The following is a 6,987-nucleotide window of genomic DNA, read 5'->3' on the forward strand; positions in this document are numbered from 1 at the left end:
TATATGAGACAGAAACTTGGGAGAAATCAAGACTTTTTGAGGCAGAGATGGATGTTGATCCACCAACGGAAACTAAGAAGAATCAGTGACACAGTTAAAATGAGAACTCTAGAGATATAAGGACAATGGAAACCAAGAAAAAAGAAGATATTCAGGGGAGAATGTGATTAATAAGAGTCAAAAGCTGCAGAGAGGTCGAGTAGAATGAAGACTGAGAAAACACAATTGGATTTAGTAGATAAAAGTTTGTTGTAACTTGGAGACAGAAGTGTCAGTGGAGTGAGGAGGTCAGAAGTTAACTTGTTACATGTTGAGAAGTGAATGGGATATGAGGAAATGGAAGGAATGAGTATAGATTACTTTCTAAGCGTTTGATTTTGAAAGAGAAGATATACTAGTTCTGGGGGGAGGTTAATGAAGATTTTTTTTAAATAAGAGAAAACTAAGCACATTTGCAAGAAGCAAGAAAAGAGCTAGTGGATAAGAAAAGTTTGAAGATGAGAGGAGATAATGGAGTTGTGGGAGGGGGCAGTTTCCAGAGGAGATGAGAGGAAATGGTTTCAAGAACACAAGATGACAGATGGTTTTGATAAAGAGAAGGGCCATTTTTTTTTTCTCCAGAATCTGGTGAAAAGAAGGAAAACATGAGTGATGATATAGAAGTGATTTGAAGTGTAAAGTAGGGAAAAAGAGGGACATAATGGCAGATGTGGGAGGGAGCTTCTGTACCTGAGGAAAAAAAATCCCTTCTACAACATCCTAGATAAGTGGGCATCAAACTTTTGTTTGAAGACCTCCAATAATAACAGGGAAATCAATATATCCTGAGGCTATCCATTACACTCTAGTCAGGGCTCTTCATTTTCTTGGGTTGTTAGTGGCACAGTGGATAGAGTGCCAGGACCTAGAGTCAGGAAGACTCGTTTTCCTGTGTTCAAAACTGGCCTCAGTTATTAGCCATGTGACCCTGGGCAAGTCACGTAATCCTGTTTGCCTTAGTTTCCTCATCTGTAAAATGAGCTGGAGAAAAAAATGGCAAACTACTCCAGTATCTTTGCCAAGAAAACCCCAAATTGGGTCAGGAAGAGTGGGACATGAATGAATGAATTTTCTCCCTCTTCATTTAAAAATTTCCCTATCTTCACCCAACTTATTTACCTTCCCTTCTCTCTCTGAGAAAAAGTTCACTCCTCCCTGCCAAGATTTACTCCTCTTTGTTTTTGATCTCACTCACTTCTATTGCTTATGGTTGCTCCACAAATTATCTGCTCTTGCTCATGCAATCTTCAAAATTGCATGCCACACTGTTTACTTCTCCTCTGCCTACAAGCCTACTCCAGTTTTCTCTATCTTTAAAATAAAAACATTTTTGATCCTGTTGTATTCCTACCTCTCATATTCTTGAGGATCAAATTTTGAATAATACAATTTCTGAACTGTTAAGAATGTTTAGACTTCATGTAGTCTCAGACTCTCACTTTGTGGAGGAAGAAACGCAGGCCCAGAAAGAAGATAATTAGTCAAGAAAATTAGTGGTAGAGCTTCTAGAACCCAGTTCAACTGGCTATTGGTCAAGTGCTCAAGATTGGCTAAGGGCCACCAGATGTTGGAGTTTAAGATCTGTCTCTAACATATTCTATTTGCATGCTGAAGGCAAGTCTTAAATCTTCCCAGTTCCCCCCAGAAGTGCTTTAAAGTTATAATTACAAATAAGAGGTTCATTGGTGGATGGAATTTTAACACTGATGAAATTACAGTTCTAGATATACATATGCGTACATATACGTACATATACAAATATGTACACTCATATACACTTACATATTTTTGTAGGCATGCATGTATAGATATCAATTTACATCTACACTTGCACAAAGAATTATCCCCATTTCAACAACTAGGCAGTGGGAGGTCAAAGAAGATAAGGTACTTACTTGCTCAAGGCTATATAGCTAACTAGTAGTTAAAGACTAAACTGAAGTTTTAGCCTTCTGACTTAAAATCCATTAGTTTTTCCAGTCTATCATTTAGATCAGAGACTTTAGAAATCATCTGGTCCATCCTTCTCATTGTAACCCTAAGAAAATTGAGATCCAGATAGACTAACTTATCCTGGGGTTTGAACCTAGGTCCTCTTAATAAAACACTGGCTTTGGATCAGAGAATCTGGGTTTGAGTACCACCATGGCCACTTACTACTTATGTACATTTGAATGCATTATTTTACTTATCTGGAGCAGTTTCCAAATATGTACAGTCTGGCTTTTGTTCTAACTGTTCTTTCCTCCCAATTGTCATATCCAATGGTCATTTCTCAGCTTTGCTCTTTTGGCAAGATTTGACACATCGAGAATGCTGACTGATTTCTTTCCTTCCCTGCTGAGGATTCTGTCAAACCACGGAGAGAGCAATGGATGTTTGCACAAAGTAGAAGGGAGCAAAGGCTTAGAGATCCATCAGCTGAGGTGCCCATACCTACAGAAACAGACTAAAGACTTATATTTTAATTAAATTTAAATTTCTATTGTAGATCCAATTAAATAAGATAGTAGCATTTATGCTTTGATACCAGGTATGGACACCTGGATCAGCTAGTGATGCAATAGATAGAATGCTGGGCCTGGAGTAAGGAAGATACCTCCTTCTGAGTTCAAATCTGACTTTGGATATGTACTCGCTGTGTGACTATGGACAAGTAATTTAACCCTGTTTGTCTTAGTTTCCTCATATGTAAAATGAGCTGATGGAGGAAATGGGAAACTACTGCAGTATCTTTGCCAAAAACAAAACCCCAAATGGGATCACGAAGAGTCTGAAATGATTGAACAGCAACAACAACAACAATGGCAAACTGATAATTGTTGTGAGGAATAAGTTAGGTAATTCATGTAAAGAACTTAATAACCACAATCATTTAATACTATTATGTAAATGTTAGCAATTATTATTACTATTATATTTTGTTAATTATGACATTTTAAAGATACTACATATAACTATATGTTTATTTTATGTAAAATCATACTGCTTTTCTTGTATAATGAGATAGGGAGCAACTTACAGTCATTAAAGTAATATACTAAAACTTTCTATTTCATCATTTTAGGAGACAGATGGTTTTTGTGCCAAAGAAGTTGTACGTATATGTGTGTGTGTATACATACATATATATATATGTGTATACATATACACACACACATATATGTGTGTATGTATGTATATGTATACACATATATGCACACATATTTATAAATCTTACTATATGCACATATACTATTATATAGTAAGATAGAATTATCAATAGTATATCTATATGTATGTAGTTATATATAATGAGTTTTATGTATATGTGTATATACATCAACATACATACCCACTACTTCTTAGGAAAAAAAAATCCTCTTTCCAATATTAAAAAAAATCATAGGATACTAAGTATCCTATGATATATTTTATCTAATATAGTTAACTCTAGGGAATATGCTTTTTAATATAATATATAACTAACCCTAAATATCTTTATAGCAATAGCATTAATTTTATATATGTATATTATATATATATACAATATTTAAATCCAATATACAACCAACCCTGTATTTATCTATAAGATATATAACACAATTCACAATAAAGTTTCTATTTTGCCTTTGACCATATAGCTGGTTTTTAGCAAGAAATTAATTGTGATAGTCTTTGGAGGCATACTCTGATTAGTTTACAGCAGTTCCAAGAGAACAAATGGAATTCTCCCTTTGGTTTCTGTTCTCAGTGGTAGAAGAGTAATCATAGATATGGTGAAGTGACCACAGAGGTCTTCCTGAAACTATTATTTTAATTTATGTGCTCTGTGAATATTATTTTTTTCAGGCCATGAGAGACATGAAAGGATTTAGAAGGTCAGGAAAATCATGGAATAACATGTATAGAGGATAAAATTTTCTTTAAACTTTTAATTTGTGCAATTCCAACATAAATCATCCTTGGTTTTATCAAGAATTGGAGAGAAATAGTTACTTTTGTGAACAATTTCTGTACCCTGGGACTGAAGTTGGACTACTCAAAGGGCATTGGGGTACATTTATTTTTTATGGGTGTGGGAAACAAGTGACCAAAGTCCATCTTGTGACTCCAAGTCCAATGCACTTTTCAGAAGTTTGGTAGCTTGGTAGTTTGCAATCATGCACTCAGTTTGCAATCATGCACTCAGTTTGCAATCATGGATACTTGCTAGCCTACTCTGCAGGAAGTTTCCAACCTTGCATGTAACAATACCTTAGTAATAATACAATACAGTCTCTGTAAAAGAGTCTTCTTTAAACCGCGCACCGGGAGGCGGCGGTGGCAGCGGGGCCTGGAGCTGGATCCAAGATGGCAGCGGCTGCGGCGTCTGGGGGCTCTGGGCCAGCGGGCGGCGTGGCGGCCGCGGGGCCCGGTGGAGCCGTGACAGTGTTCCCTGGCGCTCGGCTCTTCGCCGTCGAGGACGCGAACGACGAGATCCAGAGACGTGCGGAGCAGCAGGCGTTGCGCCTAGAGGTCTGCACTGGACAGAACGCCTCCCACATCGCCCTCTACAGCCATGAAGATATTTGTGTGTTTAAGTGCTCCGTGTCCAGAGAAACAGAATGCAGCCCAGTGGGAAAGCAGTCCTTCATCATCACCCTGGGGTATAACAGCGTTCTCATACAGTTTGCAACGCCCAGTGATTTCTATTCATTCTATAATATTCTGAAAACCTGTCGAGGTCACAACTTAGAGCGCTCCGTCTTCAGTGAGAAGACAGAAGAATCCTCCGCTGTGCAGTACTTCCAGTTCTATGGCTACCTGTCACAGCAGAAAACATGATGCAAGATTATCTACGGACAAGCACTTACCAGAGGGCAATCCTGCAGAACCATAATGATTTCAAGGACAAGATTGTCCTAGATGTGGGCTGTGGCTCGGGGATCCTATCTTTTTTTGCTGCTCAAGCAGGAGCAAGAAAAGTCTATGCCATGGAAGCAAGCACCATGGCTCTGCATGCTGAAGTTTTAGTAAAGAGTAACAACCTTACAGACCGAATTGTGGTCATTCCTGGAAAAGTGGAGGAAATCTTACTTCCCGAGCAGGTGGACATAATTATTTCAGAGCCAATGGGCTACATGCTTTTCAATGAACGTATGTTGCAGAGCTACCTCCATGCCAAGAAGTACTTAAAGCCTAATGGAAATATGTTTCTAACCATCGGGGACGTTCATCTTGCACCATTCACAGATGAACAGCTCTACATGGAACAGTTTATCAAGGCCAATTTCTGGTATCATTCATCTTTTCATGGAGTTGACTTGTCAGCACTTAAAGGAGCAGCAGTAGATGAGTATTTCAGACAGCCCGTCCTGGGCACATTTGATATCAGGATTTTAATGGCTAAGTCAGTATGTATGTATATGTATACACATATATGCACACATATTTATAAGGAGTATATTATATATATATATACAATATTTAAATCCAATATACAACCAATGTGACCATTTGGCTTCAAAGAAGCCAAAGAAGACGATTTGCACAGGATAGAAATCCCATTCAAGTTCCACATGCTGCACTCAGGGCTTGTCCACGGCTTGGCTTTCTGGTTTGATGTAGCCTTCATTGGTTCAATAATGACAGTGTGGCTGTCCACAGCACCCACGGAACCTCTGACTCACTGGTACCAAGTTCGGTGTTTGTTTCAGTCCCCGCTCTTTGAGGAGGCCGGGAACAAGCTCTCAGGGACATGTCTGCTCATCGCAAATAAGAGACAGAGCTATGACATCAGTATTGTTGCCCAGGTGGATCAGACGGGTTCCAAATCCAGTGACCTCCTCGACCTGAAAAACTCCTTCTTTAGATAAACAGGTACGACTCCGTCTCCTCCACCTGGCTCTCGCTACACATCTCTGTATGAGAACATGTGGAACACAGGTGGCGCCGACTATCTGAGCAGCGGGATGACTGTGGCTGGGATGCCAACGACCTACAACCTGAGCAGTCTCATCACTAAGTGGAGCCAGTGTCAGCCACAACAACCTTATCCGTTTAGCCAACGCTGGGATTGTCAATCACACTCACTCCGGGATGGGCTCCATTATGAGCACAGGGCTCCTCCAGTGGCCAGAGCGGATGTGGCTCCAGTGCTCAACTACCCTGTCACCAGTTTAGCCAGTTCACCACGGGGGGCCCTTCTATCTCCATGACCACCAACATAATGCATTATGGGAGTTAAAAGTCCAACCTAGATCTGAACGCACCTGGAAAAACCAAATGAAGATTTCTCCTTCCTCCCACCTTGGTGGACTGTGCCTTCTCCCTAACCCCTGCTCTAATAGGGCAGTTTTTGCCCTTGTACCATAGAAACAAACACCCAGTCAGCTCCTTTAACATGGGGACTTGTACCCTTTTTTTTATGAAATGTTGACACTTCTGCATCTTGGCCCGGCTGTGGCCCTGAGTGAGCAGGCCAGCAAGCAAGCCTTGCTGTATTTTCCAAATTTACAAGAGATTATGTGCTGGGAGTCATTGCTTCCCCCATCCCCTCCACTCTTGGTTTGGCATCTTCCATTTCAGCTGTGTGTGAGGAGTTAGACTCAGGGGCATAGACCTGTGGCCTGTGGGGTGCTGTGCTGAATGCTGAGTGTTGGGGGGGAGGCATAGCCCCAAAATTCTCATCACCTTTGCCTTTTTCCCTTTAGTCAGATCAATCATGTGACCAGCTGCAGGGACTAGTAAAGCTGCTCCTCCTAGCCTCACAGTGTCTCCCCAGGCACTACCCCCTTTGGGTGAGAGGGAAGGTGATGTTGGGGCTGGGGGGTGGCAGGTGGGGTTCTCCTGCATCTCTGGGTCCTTGGACAGGATCAGTGTGTGACATGCTGCTTTTTAAAATTTTATTTTTTTACAAAAATAACCAATGTCAATACACAGATTCTAGAGGCCAGGCTGGCCTGGCACAAGCATGAGCCAGCTGCC

General features: G+C 40.6%; 1 pseudogene; it reads left to right on the plus strand.

The window, feature by feature from the left end:
- Positions 1 to 4,371: 4,371 nt before the first annotated feature.
- LOC114045634 lies at positions 4,372 to 6,247 on the plus strand (annotated as a pseudogene).
- Positions 6,248 to 6,987: the final 740 nt, after the last annotated feature.

The sequence above is a fragment of the Vombatus ursinus genome, unplaced genomic scaffold (assembly GCF_900497805.2).
Source record: "Vombatus ursinus unplaced genomic scaffold, bare-nosed wombat genome assembly UNPS02014779.1, whole genome shotgun sequence".
Classification (NCBI taxonomy): domain Eukaryota; kingdom Metazoa; phylum Chordata; class Mammalia; order Diprotodontia; family Vombatidae; genus Vombatus; species Vombatus ursinus.